The sequence below is a fragment of the Lagopus leucura genome, unplaced genomic scaffold, assembly GCF_019238085.1.
Source record: "Lagopus leucura isolate 7727_CA_CO unplaced genomic scaffold, USGS_WTPT01 Super-Scaffold_73, whole genome shotgun sequence".
NCBI lineage: Eukaryota > Metazoa > Chordata > Aves > Galliformes > Phasianidae > Lagopus > Lagopus leucura.
The window spans coordinates 46953246-46970185 of record NW_024962252.1 but is presented as its reverse complement, the minus strand read 5'-3'; positions in this window follow the sequence as shown (position 1 = coordinate 46970185).

Below are 16940 nucleotides of genomic sequence, written 5' to 3'. Positions count from 1 at the left end.
ATATGCATTTATGTAAGCATGCCTAAGGCACAAGATTTTTGAATTCTATCTTTACATCACAGACTAGTGTAGACCAGCTAAGAAGAAAATAATGCAATGAAGAACAGCTGGTGTTAGAATTGATTGGCTCATCAAAACCATTATGTGTCATGGAGATGAGACTCGTGAGGAAAAACAGTCTGGTGGTAAATACATTAGCCAGTGATGTTGAGGTTAAAATTTATGGTCTTACTTGAAAGCATTTGGGTTGAAAACCAGATCTGATCCAAACAATACCAGAGACTCAGGCAACTCACTTTTCTTAGAAATAATGGGAAGATTCTATAAAGCGATATTTTCTGCACAGCTCTGAATGTTTTTGACTTACCTATTCCCTACCTCCCCTATTTCCTGACTCTACAAAGAAAGCAGGGAGAAGCTGTCAAGAAAATGCACTTACTCTTTGAAAAGAGTGCACCAGTTCACATGAACACTTGCAGCTCAGCTCTGAACTTCATTCATGCACTCAGTAAACTTCTTGCGTAGAGAGGAAGGTTGCTTTGACAAAGAAGCAAAATAAGGGGACTGGAATGAACATAAAAGTAATTGTGGAATCAGAAGCTTTAAGGTAAAATCCTTGCATTGTTGATTAGTGTTAGCAGGCCAGTGGAATGCTGGCCTTCTCAAAGAGACCCTGTGAGAAATGTGTTTCCCATTTGTTTTTGAGCAGTGCGAAAGACGTGAATTCCCTTGAGGTCAGATAAAGTAGACAGAAATAACTATTTCTGCATATGTTATGTAATTAAAATTATATGCAGTGAGAATTGGGGCAGACACTCTTGATTTCATAAAGGACTAGTTTGTGTGTGGGCAGTCACCTGCTGATCTAACCTAAGACCTAACACCACAGAGTAGAATGTTGTTTATGGTCAGAACTTCAAAAGCAAGAAGTTGTTCTGTTACATAAGGCATCCTATCCCCTGTTCTTAAAAAAAAGCATTGTTAATTCTTTTTTTTTTTTTTTAAATTTTAAATATAATTCCTTTTCTTAGAAAATTGCATAAACCCAGCTGCACTGGCTTTAGTTCAATGAATTAATTAGTTCCAATAGAGGCAATTGAAATTTCTGTGAAGTTTGTCTTATATAAGTACTCAAAAGACTGATGCTATTTTCAAAAGTTGTCCAAACCAGTTGAAAGTGTTTAGCACGGAAATTCTGAAACACTAACTTGTGAGCCCTTTTTGGAGAGAGAGCTGTCTGATTACTACATACACACTGTGTTGGAGAGTATTTGTTCACATACCAGTGTTTGTCATTCTCTCCCTGGCTCATATTCATTTACAGAATCTTTTTTTTCTTTCTCTTTTTCATGTCAGTATTTGAGAAATGTCAGTTCCTCACTTGTATCTATAACTGGAAAAGAGTGCTTAGGCACAAATAATTAACTTCCTTTGAAACTTTCAGCATACTTGTCAGGGAGCAAAATAGGGAACAGATTGCACTGCTTGAACAATGAATGCCTAACAATATTCACAAAAATTCAAATAAGACAAATAAAACTACCAGTATTTGAATCACAGAATCACAAGGTTGGAAACGACCTGCAAGATCATCTAGTCCAACCACTCTCCCATTCCTATTAGTACCACAAGCACTAAAAATTGGATCAAAAAAATTTGGATCACTATTGCTAAATACATACAGAAACAGATTACTACAATGTTTAAACCAAAAGTTTTATATACGTCAGATAATTTTACTCACATTTTTGTCATCTTTGGTAATTCAAATTTTACTTTAGTTCCTCTTCTGATCTGAGACCACTAAGAGGTACCGACAACGAAGGTTTAAAGTGTAACTGTCAGAGTTTTAGTTTTCCTAGCTTTAAATCATGTCTCAGAATGTCATTCTTTGTTCTTAAGCCTATTTTGGAATTTCAAAGTAAATTCATATTTTGAAAGCCTCTGATAGTTTTACAGTCAGGAATTACCTCTTCTCTGAGGTTTCCAGACCTTGGAGAAACAAAGTTCTGAGCCACAGTGAGTCAGCTTTTACTGCACCAGTGCAGAAAGACAGGGGCCAGATATAAAATTTGTTTACCCCACCTCAGAAGAGTGGCCATGGTGAAAATACTCGAATTTCCACAAGTGTAATTGATAGCAGAAAGCTGGACCGCTTACTGAACCAGTTGCTGGACCCTGAAGAAAACTTCATGTGATGAGCCGCAACTCGAGTACTGTGTCCAGTTTTGGGCCCCTCACTACAGGGAAGATGTTGAGGTCCTGGAGAGTGTCCAGAGAAGGGCAACAAAACTGGTGAGGGGTCTGGAGCACAAGTCTTGTGAGGAGCGGCTGAGGGAGCTGGGATTGTTCAGTCTGGAGAAGAGGAGGCTCAGGGGAGACCTCACTGCACTCTACAACTTCCTGAAGGAAGGTTGTGGTGAAGAGGGATTTGGACTCTTCTTCCAGGCAACAAGCAGGACACGGGGCAATGGCCGCAAGTTGTATCAGAGGAGGTTTAGGTTGGACATAAGGAACTTCTTCTCTCAGAGAGTGGTCAGGCACTGGAATGGCTGCCCAGGGAGGTGGTGGAGTTGCCATCCCTGGCAGTGTTCAAGAGGCGTCTGGATGACGTGCTGCGTGATATGGTTTAGTGCTTGTGGTGGCAATGGTGATGAGGAGACAGTTGGACTAGATGATTTGTAAGTCGTTTCCAACCTTGTGATTCTATTATTCTATGATTCTGTGTTGCTGTTTAGCAAACAAGACAGTGCTAGGGAAATACTGACTCTCAGAAGACAGCCCCTCCATGGGCCAGGTGAGCCGAGAGTGTTAGGCTCTCATACGGGATACAGCGCTGCCTGCCTAAGGACGGTGCCTCTTGCCTCTCTGCTTGTTCACAGAAGAGCTAAGAGAGCTGTTCCCTCTTGGAACCTTTTAGGGCCAATCCTGGTGTGAATTGCACTGTCCCCTGCCCTGGACAGTGGTTAAACTCATAAAATGATAAGCACAAGGACAAAATAACAAATAGACAGGCTGTGTAAGCTGCAATCAGTGCTTATGAATGTTTGTTTTTCCTTCCAGATCTCCCCTTTTTAAGGTGCAAAGAGGCACACCAGCCTCAGAGAAGAGGGGGAGTGTGGTTTGCAAATCAGAGAACCTGCTTCCTTCCTAATGCCATGCGTCATCGCCTTGCGGGACTGTTACCGTAACCAAGCTCTGAGCGAGTCAGTCCTGCTGTCTAGCCACAAAAGCCTTAAATACAAACACTGCTGAAGGCGGCTCCTGAGCACCACAGATGTCTGCAATCAGCTGTTGACTGACTACTGTGTCTGTCTGATGGCCTGGCCTGTACTTCTGGTTGATAGTAGATATCTAGGCTATGAAGTAATGCTACTGAGAAAGAGCATATAGACATGGAGGTTGGTACTGTCTCACAGGAATTTACTAATCTTTTTGCAGCACAGTCAGAGACAGAGACATTAAATCAGCAGTAAAAGTAAGTTATGGAAGATCTGATTATGATTAATCTTTTCATGGGGGATGAGTATCTTCCTGCAGCTCTTTTCCTTCTGTGTAACTTCATAGGTATGTTATAGCATTCTCCAAAAACCTGACAGGTTATTTCCAGCTCTAATAGCCTCAAGCAAAATACCAGGCACCTTACCCACTTTCCATTCAAGCTTCTTTTGGAGCTAGAAGTTTGTCTGAATGAGAACAAGAATCTAAGTATCTTGCCCAGCTTATCCTGGGGCTGTCACTGCCAGCACCTGTGAGTGACCACAATGTCACCGATGGCAACCTTCTTTCAACTCCCAACTCAGCTGCCTTTGTAGTAGCTCCTGCTGTTATTAACACAGACAGGACATAGCAGAGCAAACACAGTTTGCTCTGGTGGGAGGTGCAGGAATTTCAGCAGCACCCAGCTGAACACCGGAAGTTTCTTGGTGCTTGTTCAGCATTGATCATTAGTATTGAGCTAGATTTCCCTGTGTCCTCATCTTACACGTATTTCAGTAGATGCCAATGATCCCAGCTGGTGTCTAGGTCCTGCTGTGTTGCTGCTAAGCAGGTAACCTCTGTCTGTATACTGCAGAAATTATGCTAATTTGTAGCTATTCCCAGGCTTCCACACTGTATTTTTGCTAACTGGATAGCTTGATGCCTTTGCTTTGTGCTGGAGTCATTCAAGTGAGATAAACATTTGCTAGTGGATCACAGCTCTACAAAAGGTATACTTCTGTAAGCTTTTACAGGAAATGAAATCCTAGTACTAAGGTACAGATGTATTTTCATGCAAATACGCATGTTCCATCTTGTGAACAAACTAAAACTCTTCCGTTTACTTCAGTTTCATCTTGTTTCTAAAAGTAAGTTACTACCTGCAGCAAATGAAGTAATATCACAGGATTTAATTAACCAACAGGAGATTAATGAGTATCAGAATGTAATATATATATTCCTAAGAATACATTTTGTAACCTATGAATGCCTCTTGTAGTTTAAATATTGGCCATGCTGATGAAATGGATATCTGCCTTAGGCAACATGTGAACAGAAAATAATGTTAGATCAAATAGATGAATAAATTGTCCAGCAGTAGCAGAAAATTACTAGAGACACGGGAAAAGGTCAATATTATGTTTTCAGCTAGTTACATGATTGTTCCACTTCTGTACTCCCAAATACACGGAGTGTGCCCTTCCGGCTCCAACTAACTGCTGAGACAATGGGAATCCTGAGTACTGTGTACTGAGCACAGACCTTCTCATTCCAAATATGGGTCATGCCTTTGATAGGCTTACTGGTACAAATCCATGAGACAAGTTGACTACCAGCTGTCCAATCTGTGTGCCTGGATCCCATAAAAACAGTGGAAGTGTTGAGAGTAAGCTGCAAGGCTGTTGATACATTTTCACCTACAGAGATTTTTTTGCTCTACGTTATGACTTAAAATTAGTTTTCAGCAAATTGATGAAATATTATTCATTAAAATGACTAGAGTTGATATCAGTAGATATTTGTTTGACCAAGCTTTTCCTAATTACAATTTTGTTCCCGTATAGTTAATCTTACCTCCCAAAAAATACTTCTTTTTATGATTGCCTATTTTTGATTAGTATAGAAAAGCACAGGTATCACTACAGGGCTGTATGGGCATCCACTGAGCACATAGGAGCAATTTTCTTCCAGAAATGCCAGAGAAGAAGGTGAAATAAGTGAATTGCCTCACAGATCAAACTCTGTGTAACACATACGCATGGCTCCTTTTAGGAGGAGGTGGTAAGTTAATGGTGAGGGCTGCATGTGCCCTACCTTGAACAGTTTGGCAGAATAGCTATCCAGATAAATCTGGATCTCTGGTTGAGAATGAAGTGGTCATAAACCAAAATTAGGTCATATGATTTCAGACTGAATAATAAACTGAAGTGATTCCTATATACATTGACTGAGGGAAGAGAGCAGGAAAACAACAAAGGTGGCCAAATGTATGTAAAGAAGTCTGAAAATAATGGGAAAGACTGAGGAGGGAGGAAGTTAAGAAGAGAGGGAAAGACAAAGGTTATTACTTTCAGGCAAAATGCCTTTGGGAAAGAGGCTTTCAAACAGTAAGCAAATATTTCTTTATCCTGCTGTGCTCCACTGTATTCAAAGAAAGGAAGTTTTATGCACTTCCTTTCGGAAGGAATCTTACAAGAGAAACAGCCATTTCCATCCCCATCCTTCAGCTTGGATCCATCCACAAGTTAAGGGGAACATCAGAGTTAGGCTGACTTGTCAAATCAGGAGTGGCAACATTATGTTTTCAGCATGCTGCACCCTTTTCTGCCTTTTGCCTCAGTTAGCAATGTGATCTACTAGAGCATGCTGTTTAAGACAGCTTTTAACTTCTTCATGTATCCACTGCCTTTCATGCAGATATTTCCTGTGCTGAAACTGTGCCAGAGAAATTTCTGAGAAGCCTTCGTCTGCTATATGACACACTGAACACCATGAGGAAGCTAAACCTCTTATCCAGTCTGACTTGCCACAGCAATGACTCTGCAGACAATATCTGCAACAGCATGGGCTGAATGTCTCCTGTGGAGCATGTTGCCACTGAAAAGCATTTTCTTTTAGATGAGCACAGCTCCATGGGATGGCAGAATCACTCCCTCCTTGCACCCTCTGAGCTGCCAGTGAACTTGGTTTGCACTGGCAGTCTGGTATCAGTCACATTTTTCCTATCTGAGAAGTTTTACTAGATGAACTAGAAGAGTTGAAATGGTGAGACAGAGTTCTGTAGATAAAAATGACTTTTTCTACTGGACATGGTCCTGAGCAACCTATTTTGGATGACCATGCTTAGCAAGGTGCTGAACCAGATGGCTTCAGAGGTTCCTTCTAACCCGAACCATTCTGTGTTTCTTCAGGAGAAAGCTGCCTCTCCATACTTGTTTGTTCATCAGCTGGTAAAAATAAAAAACAAAAACCAGAGCTAAATTAAGGACTTTAGAGCACTGCTACTGGTAGTAGGCACAAATGCTCCCAGTTATTAAAACAGTGAGGCACAGCTGCTCTGTATACTTGAAAAGTAGTTAAGATATTAACTTTGAAAGGTTATACTAATCAGATGTTAACACAGATGTATCAGACGATTTGCTCATTGAAAAATCAGAATAATGAGACAATTTAAAGCAGATTTTTGCTAGCCTAAATACAAGTAGACAGGTTTGAAAATCTTGGCCTGAATACTGTCAAATTGTGCATGTTAAAGCCTGTATGAGATACAAAAACCATTGATGATCTGTGCTGTCATACACATGATTTCCAGAAAATCCGAGTACAAATATAGCCTTGTATCACACATTTTAATATGCCTTATTCCCTCTACAGCTGGGTGGCTGTCTCATACAAATGCCAAGAAATGAAGTACAGTATGTACTGTACCTGTAGCTTATGCATCTATTATTTGTGCAGATTTTTTCCAGGAGGAGATCATTTTGGGCAGGAATTGGTTGCCAGCTAGGAAAGGAGTGGAGAAAAAGGAAAATAATGTCCCTTAGGGAGGGTGGTACTGGTAAGCAGAACATTGTTGGTCTGTGCAGGCAGCGGAATCGAGGTCTGGTTGTATCACTGACATCTCTGAGCATTTCAGTAGAGGAGAAATGTTGTGGAAGCCACAAGTCCAGCATGCAATTAAGGTTAGGTAAAGGGATTGAGTAATTCTGCAACAGTTACTGTTATATAATCTTAAGACTGTGCCCAGGAACAGAGATGTAACTTAACACTACAGCAGCAATTCCTAACACTGTGACTGCCAAAGGTCAATTGCCATTTCCATTAAAAACCTTGTTTTGCAGCTAATTTACAACCCAGACACTTTAATTCCCAGCAGGCTAAAATTTGGCATAGACACTTTTTTTTTCATTTTGAAAGCTTGAGTTAATTACATAATAAAATCATATTTATTGTTATGACTAATTTAGATCTAGAGTACTGGAAGCAGTAAAAGGAGTTTAATGGTTTTATATTTTATTTTCTTCATTTAAAAGGCATTCAATTTATATATCAAAGGATTCTTGAGCCAGTCACTGTATTGGAAGCCTTCTCCTTTGCAGTCTACTTCCTATCTATCTATCGTTCTACTTAATATGCATTTAATTTACACCCCCTTAATTAATAATAAGCTTCTGCTTCTTAATCTGCTTCTGAAGTGTAGATTCTCAATACCTAATAATGGAACATTTGAGATAAAAGCTTTTTTTTAAAATAAAATTGATATTTTTTTTCTTTCTTGTCCTACAGAATATTTTCCATGCAGTCTATTTTGTTTTCAAAACCTCTTGCAAAAACTCCCAGCAAGATTTTTCTTATTTAATTCTCATCTAGTGACATATTTTTATGACAGTGCCAGTCAACTGTAGAAGTTCTAAGTATGTAGAAAGAGTTAATTTGTGTGTTCACTGAATTTCCCTTTACAATGCACTCTTGTTATGATCACCTTTATTATTTTATTACCTCAGATGTCTAGCCAATAGTAAAAATAGGATCTTTGCTGAATTTGGCAATCTTTTGTAGAGCAAAAAGTAGAACCCAATACACAACAGAATATTAGTTTAAGTTTTTCACAACAAGGGTTATGAAACAGTGGAACAGGTGGTGGATGCCCCGTTCTTGCAGACATTCAAGGTTGGGCTGGATGGGGCTCTGAGCAACCCAGTCTAGCTGTAGGTGTCCCTCTTCTTTGCAGGGGAGTTGGAATAATTACTTTTGAGAGTCTTTTCAAACTCATTCAATTTTATGATTCTATACAGATGTCAGAATTGGATACACTGCATTTTAATTTAGATGGATTAAGTCTAGCCTACGGTTCTAAGCAAAGCTGCATGTTCATAGGGGAGGTCTAGTGTGTCCTGTGTTCCACATCTTGTGCCCAAAGGAAGGCTGTAATTTGCTGTGGGCACATGATATGTACTTCACAATAACAGATCTCTCATATTTTAATATTATGGGAGCCTAAGTTTTAACCTCTCACCACCCCGATTGCATCATTTGGGAAGATCAGATATAGTTAAGGCACAGGCTTAGGGATGCTATGTGCTATTCTGACAACAGTCACAAACCTGGCCACAGGAATCCAAATCCAAGGATATGACTCATTAATCCCACTGCTTTGAAAATCAGTGGAACTGTATGGAAATCACTTGAAAAGCATGTAAATTCAGAAATTCATCTAATTTCTTTACTGTAAAGAAATTAGAGTTTCTCCCTTTCTTCATTTTGAACAATGCTTGGTTCTCAGAAAGTCTCTATAGATTCAGCAGCTTTTTTCTCAGAAGATTTGTGGGATAGATCTGCGTCTGACAGTGGATAAGGTTGAAAGTTACAAATAATTATTCTGCATACGTTTTGGATGAGTTTTGGTGGCACATTTTATTCTCAGTTTTAGCTCTTACCCTTTAGAATTATTAAAAACAAAATGAGCTTAGTTAGCATGACTGCTGACCATCATCAGAATATACATGGGAAGACTATGTGAAGCTGAAGGGTTATCCAGATGTTGGATTATGGACATTCTGTGTTTATATGAGTTGCATAAATTTATAGCCAATATCTTCACAAGAAAGCATGTCGAGGATTATTTATAGGTTAATTTGCTTTGAAACATGCTACTGCAATAGTGCTCTACTATATCGCCAGTGCCTTTGCAAAATGTTTTGTTAATTAGAACTTTCATACTGTAATTATTTAACCACTGTGCATGTTTACTCTTAGTATTCTGTGAATTTACAGAATAAGAAAATTAGGTATTCATAACATTAGAAAGGGGCACTGAGTGCTAGGTGCAAATAGCAAGGGGAGAAGTAAAGTGAAAAGAGTTAGTGAAAAGCTGTTGTAATCATTCGGCCTCAGGAGATATTTCATTTGTTTGGTGTTCCTATTCCAATGTATTCTTAAATTATTGAGATGACTTCATCGTTCAAGTGTCATCAAGAAATTACGTGTTTTATTTAGCATTATGGGCTTCAAATCTGCCATAAAGCCAACATTTGTCAGGGACACTCCATTTAATATTTCAATATTTCTTTGTGGCTTAATCCATTTCTGAAATTGAGAACTTAGTCAGTGGTCCAATTAATCTACCTGTATCTGTGACAGTGTTTGCTTGCATGCTGCTAAAAGTAAGACAGAGCTGAAGAGTCTTGTTGAACTGTGATTTGTTGTGGTTTTACAGTGTATATTTTATTGAACTGCCCAGGACCAAATTCAAGTTTTAGTGGTGTTTTTGGTCCTATTTTGGGACCAGTGGTTTAATGTGAATCCATAAGAAAAAAAAAATAATATGCGATTCCAAGTATTTCATGACATTAATAAGGTACATTCTATTTCTCACATCAATCACAAAAATAACAACAGTTCTTTTTTTAAAATCCGCTATGATTTTGAAATGATTCATTTCTTAGGGGTAGCAAAATTGTTTTAGAAAGAATGGGTATCCAACAGCATTCTGAGTTGCCTTCATTTTGTTTTCTTTTGGTGTTTCACTTCTTGGTTTTAACCTGCCTTAAAAATGTCAGAAAAGGTTGAGTCAGAACAGTCCTGAGATTTCCAAGTGACCAGATGGAAGAACTAGAAATCTCACCAAAGCCCAACTGATTTTCTGGAGTAACTCTTGCCAATACTCATCCAAACCCAGCTGAAATTCCATCTGAAGTCTTTGAAGTCCTTCTGGAAAACTAATTAAAAAGAATGACATGTTAATCACTCATTAACTCACAAGTCATTACTTAAAAACTCATACTGTCACTTGGTTGAACTGTCAATAGAGCAATTTCCATTTTCCTTGACGTTAGTGTTTTGACATTTGGGATTCTCAGAACCAAACATCAACATCTAAATATTAATAACTGTTTTGATTTTTTTTCCCTCTTGGAGAAATAGTCCTGTTATTTTTCATTAATTGACTTCATGATGTTCAGACTTCAAGCAATCTGAGTTCAACAACTGCACATAAGAACCATTTTTGACTGTGCAATGTTAGAACATTGAAGGCTTTTAGAAGATGGACACAGCACAGAAGCAAAACCAGTATGGTGTATTCTTGCCTTGATCCAACCCTTTCATTGCTGGCTTCATTTAGTCCCAAGCTGCCCAAAGAAATGAGAGGGACATTGTTATGAAGAGCTGTAAGGCTGTTTTGTTTTTAAGACATGTTACCCAATACCACTCAAATGTGAGAGTCAAGAGCAGCAGAAGAGGTACAAGGATGAATCATCAGACAAACTTGTCAGCCTTCTTGCCAATCACAAGAATTCTTCTGAGGTCAGACACTGTAATCCTCCACGTGTATGAACAACTACAGGGAGACCCAACAGCCTACAGGCACAGGAAGGATCTGCAAATTGCACACGATTCTTTTTGAGACCTGTCACTACCTTCACAGACAAAATGCCACCTAAGTTCTGTGGAAGACAGAAATATAGAAGGAAGTCTGCAATTGGTGACAGCAGTTGTTAGATGCAGCATCTTTAATATGAAACTCTGAACAGAGCAGGAATGCTGAGCAGATGTGATAGTGGTTTTCAAAACATGGGAAGTTATAGAAAAAGCATGTGAGCTCTTATATTTAACCTTCTTTCATTAAACAAGAAAGATTGAGATCCAATGAAATGGAAAGGCAGCAGATGTGAAACAAGTGGAAATATTCTCAGAGGTCCTGATTAACTTGAGGAACTCACTGTCACTAGACATCACCTAAACTGTCACTAAACGGCAAATTAGGAAAAAAAAATGTGAAAACACAACGGTTCTCAATTCTTGCTCCAGGGAGACCCCATCCTGCAGAGTGCATTCACTCCCTTTGCTATTTGAACAGCAAGTAGGTTTGTAGGTTCCTTGTAATATAGAACAGTAAGGTCATGCCTGTATAATGTGATCTTCATGTAGGATTTAAACCACACTTTAAAAATTGTTATGAAAATGGCAAAATTATCTGTGACGACTCTTTTCAGCACTTTTTTTATCAAATGTTCATTGGAAATAGCTGTTGGAAACATTACTCTAATTTCCTAGAACAGCCCTTGTCTTCCTCTGCTATTGGATTTCAGGTAGAGGAGAATTGCTTATGCTGCTGTTACATGAGTCTTGAAGATTAAAAGTCTGGGAACTGCACAGACATTTACTAAGATCTTAAGAAAAACAAGAGCTGAAATCAAAGTTTAATGTTCCAGCTGTCTGCAGATCGAAGAAAAAAGTAAAAATTTAAATGAGCTCACCAAAAATAATGAAGTCTGGCTAAAAACCATCTGGGCAAGAACAGAGTTTAAAATCTGGAGTTACTCGGAGTACTGAGTCTGATTCCAGTAAAGCTTCAGTATGATTCCAGCAAAAATTCAATTTCCCTGCTGTTTTCTCTGGGAACTACTTTTTAAAGCTAGTTGTACCCATGCCACCCCTTCCAGAAAACAGTTTGAAGTGGATATAAATAAGAATAAGATTTTGGCCACCATTCTCCCTTTTGAGTGTACTGATGATTGTTGTAGGCTTTACAAACATAAGAAACTGTTGATGATCCAAAACTCCTATCAAGGGAAATGAAAATAAGGACTATTGTCTAAAAACTGTTCTAAATATACTGGACTGAAAAACTGGACTAGAGTGGGTTCTTTTCAGCCAAATCTGGGCCTTCAGAACACAACTAAGTAGACACTTCCCTAAATTAAGTACATGCTTCTTTGGGAAGTTGCAGAAACTTCTTACTAGAGGTTCCTGCTCCATTAGGAAGGACTTTTATTAGTATGTTGCAAATGAAATGGAGCCTTTAAAAAACAGTATTACAACAGAAGCAGAAAAAGCACAGATAACTTATCTGAAATGTAATTTATGAGAAAATGCACAAGAATAACAGAGACAAAGTTGAATGCCAAAGCCACGTGGTCCTGAAAATTTTCAGATACATCAAAGAATACTTAGAAATATACGGGCTATAAAACGCCAGATTCATCTGCAAGGCAAGTTGATGCAAATGGCACTTCTAGCAAGTGGATCCCTTAACTACAAGTGAGAAACAGATTACTCTCAAGAAAGGCATTCATTTTTTATGTCCACAATGCAAGAAACTGAAAAAATAGCTCCCAGTAAATGCAAATCAATATATTATTCAATAAGGTTTGCAAGATGATGTGAAGGGTTCCAATAAATAATGAATATTTCAGCATATGTATAACAACATTAAACAGAAAAGCAAGGAAATGAGAGGTGAAATCCTTCCTTATAATGTTAAGATTTCATGGTCAATGGAATATGTAATAAATCTTTCAGTAATAATGGTCAGTGAAGATTTTGTGAAAAAGCATTTAACATGTTGAAGGGCAAATGACAAAGTCCACCAACAGAGAATGCAGGAAGAGATATGCTTGAGCTCTGTTAAGAGGAGAAAGTTGTTACAGTTTTTTAAATCAGATTTGCAAGAACAAATAAAGGGTGGAAAGAAACACATCGGAAAAGAAGAAAACTGTATACAAGAAACTTACTTTGAAATATGGAATTATTGTGACTGTCACCGAGTCAAAGAAAAGGTGACGGAATAATTGCACAACCAGTGCAACAGTGGGATTTGTCATTCTGAAAGCATACTCAGATACGAGCTGACTAGAGAACTAATTCCAAACTAAATGAATGACTAGTACAACATAAAAGACTATGAAAATGAATCACTTCTGATAAATCACCAGTGCATGTTGTTGATAGATTAGACCATATGTTCACTCAGAGGAAAAACATTGCCCAGAAGTATTTAAATTGCTACCATTACATCAACTCTGAGTTATAAAAAGAGCCAAGTATTTTTACAGATAAGGTCATTCTTAATTCAGCAGAATAAAATGGATTACACAAAAGCATTATTGCAACACAAAACAAGCTTTTATAGTCCAACCCTCCCAGGTCTTGGTATATTAGCAAGTGTTTACTGAATGCAATCACAGAAGAAAGATGTGAGCAGTAGATTTACCAAGAAGCATCCAATTGAAATTGCTATCAAACTTGGAGATGGCCTTGAATCAAGCGCTGGAAAATTGAAAATAAATATGTATATATAAACAGGAAATGTCATTGTTAAAAGAAAATATAATGCACCTGATTAGATCCACTGAAAAAAAATCTAAGAATGTAAAAAAAATTCAGAAAAACATTAGAGAGTAAAAGTTGCTTTTGACCCATACACTTTGATATTTTAGAGGAAGGGATGCTGTTTTGGAGAAAGAAGCGATAATTAGGAAAAAAAATCAAATGATGCTACACTCGAGTACATTACAGATGAATTTTTTTTCGATGTGAATTTTCACACATTTTCAACAGAGAAATGAAATTTTCAGCTTCATTAAAATAAAGATCTACGGAGATTGTATTATTGTCTGTGGGACAGATGAAAAAGACTAGAATCTTTACGAGTTTCTTTGCTGTACCAACAAGCTCTATGGACAGTGGACTACACAACTGGTAATGAAAACAGTGATAGCCAATGATGTTTTAAACCTTATTCATATTTTCCTTCAAATATTTTCTTAATTATTAGAACATAAATTATATATTGAAAGGATAGCTTTCATCTGAAAAAAATAATTTTGGTAGGAAGACATGTAGAAGAATTTCACAAAAGATGATTTCAGGAACTATGAAGGCAAATATTTCATACAAAGTTATGAGGAAGTTAAATGGGTCATTTAAGCCCTAGGAAATTGGGAACAACTTTACAACTTATTTTCCATGAAATACTCAAGGAGCACTAGCAGATATGCAGGAGGTACATTCTGTTCCCAAAATACTCTGTTCCCAAATTTCAGGAAGTCAGATAATCTCTATGTGATTATTTCTTCTTCCATTTCTTGCCTGCATTCTGAATATGGATCATATGCCCTGAGGCATGACTTGATCCTTGTGAATTCATACAACATCTGTCATGGAAAAGCCTCAGTATAAAATGCTATCTAAGAATATGAGTAATAAAGAGTGATAAAAACACCTTTTAACACATACTTCTTCCACATGATAAAGGCCAAGTATTGAAGTCCAAATATGAAAATAATATATTTTTGTTGGCTAGTATTAAAGTGCAGTTGTCCTTGTGACATATTTCTGAAGTCTCTGCATAGGGAGAATCTTGGAGCTATTGTAAAAAATAGCCAATATCTTAGTAAGTGACTCAGTGGAAACTCCTTTATTTGTAAAAAGCAGATGTGATTCTCAAAATCATTTGATCTGTCATTTTGGCTTCTCTGCGAAGTTTAGCCGAAGCCAGTCCAGAAAAGACAAGGGAGATCATACATAGTACTTCTAGCTGTCTTTCTTAAAGACAAAAGAGAAAAAAACAGCTAAATTCTGACAGCAATAAATATTTATATTTGTAGACTTGTCTGTTTGTTCCACAGGTGCTACTCAATGTATCCATGTCTCATCAGAAAAATACATTAATAATACAATAAAAAAAATGCCTCTTAGGGAAAGAAAATATTTTTTCCCTCTCAGTAAGAGATTTTCTCTGAGGTTAGCAAGGTAAGTGGAAAAACTATTTGTTTTTCCCACAGTATTGTGTTTTGCTTTCCTCTGACAGGAAATGTTGACTTTTGTAGTAAGAATATGATTTGCTTTGGAAATTGTAATGTAACCAGTGTCTCGAATTAGGTGGTTTTTGTTTTTTGTTTTTTGTTTTTTGTTTTTTTAATTATTGTAAATCTGAACCTAGAAATAAAAGTTTGGAAAAAAATAATCAGAAAAAAATCATTTTTTCTGCAATAAATCAACATCGGAAACTACTTTTTTAAACTATGCATAGGGACTTAGTTTAGTACATAGTAGAGTATCTCTAAAATATTCACTATCTCTATAAACCAACTGTATATTTAAAATATAGGATCTACAAATATCATCAAGAAATCATGTTCAAGTAACAGGAACAAAATACCACTCCATCAAGATCTTTCTTGGCAGTCTGGAAGCACAAACAAGAAAGTATTTATGAGAGAATGGGGTAGCTACTGTTGTTTTTTAAATTCTCTACTACACTCTAGGGTGGTGATGCAGTGGAACAGGTTGCCCAGAGAGGTTGTGGATGCCTCATCCCTGGAGGCATTCAAGGCCAGACTGGATGTGGTTCTGGGCAGCCTGGTCTGGTGGTTGATAACCCTGCCCACAGCAAGGGGGTTGAAACTGGATAATCTTTGAGGTCCTTTTCAACACAGGCCATTCTGTGATTCTGTGATTGTATGATACACATGCCTGGTTTCCAATATGTGATGCCAGCAACAAAAAATATAGGAGTTACTGCACTCTACAGAAACAACAAAGGAAATATCTAAAATTGTCATAATGGAAACCAGAAACATTCCCATTCTCAGATGTCATAGTGTATCTATAGCTGAGTATTGATATATTTATCAGATCTAACAGATAAATTATATAAACACAGCCTCTCTTCAAACTGCTGCATCAGGTGGTCAAAGATTTTATTTTGTGCATGATGCTGGCCATTACTTACATTATATGTTGTGATTATTTTCATTATGCACTCCTTATCTTTATAAAATTGTTGCTATTATCTGATGAGAAGGTAGAAGTAGTAAATCAATGCAATGCCCTTTTCCCAAATGTCAATCAAATTTATTTTGCTCACAAGGTAGAAGAAACCTGTTTTCAGAAGATGACAACAGATTTGGAATGGAGTTCAGCTGCTAGTCTTGCTTACTGACTGAAAAGGGTTTTCAGTCCACTTGGTGTGACAATAACAGTCGAAGTTAGGGAACCATTTTTCTCTCTTCCAAATATGTCCTAACACCAGCATGATTTTAACAAGACAGCTCTTCGGTTTTATTTCTTTCACTCATTCCTTGGGTTTGTTGCCAAGAGCAACACAAAGAATGCACCAGGGTGTCATAATAATCCTCCATTAAATCCCTAGTATTTAAATTTTAATGCTATAATTCAACAGCTGACAAAAGCCCATTGAGCTGGTCTAAGGAGAGGAAAAGAGCTGGTCCCATTTTCTCAGGGGGTGATGCTATAGCAACATGGAATGAATTTGGGGTCAGGGAACAAGCTGTCTCTAAGCTCTGTTTGCATTTCCTGGCTAGAAGTAGAATCTGGTATTATAAATTTTACTAAAATAAGTGGATATTTGGAGCTACATGTAGGTAGTTCACAGTAAAAACTTTTGCTTTGTTAAAAATAAAAATTAAAAAATGTAGAGACAACAGAAGTAGCAGCCAGTAAGGCAACAAACTAACAGACTATTTTAGAAAGTGTCAGTTTAATTGTTATTTCAGAGTCCTTCTACCTCTTCTGGTTTCCATACCTTCCAGCACAAATCCTGCAGCAGAACTCAGAATGATGCAACACACTAAATGCATTTTAACAGAATAACACAAAGATAGCAAAGTCAATAACTATGGCACAGAGACCTCTTACAATCATCAAAGACGGGA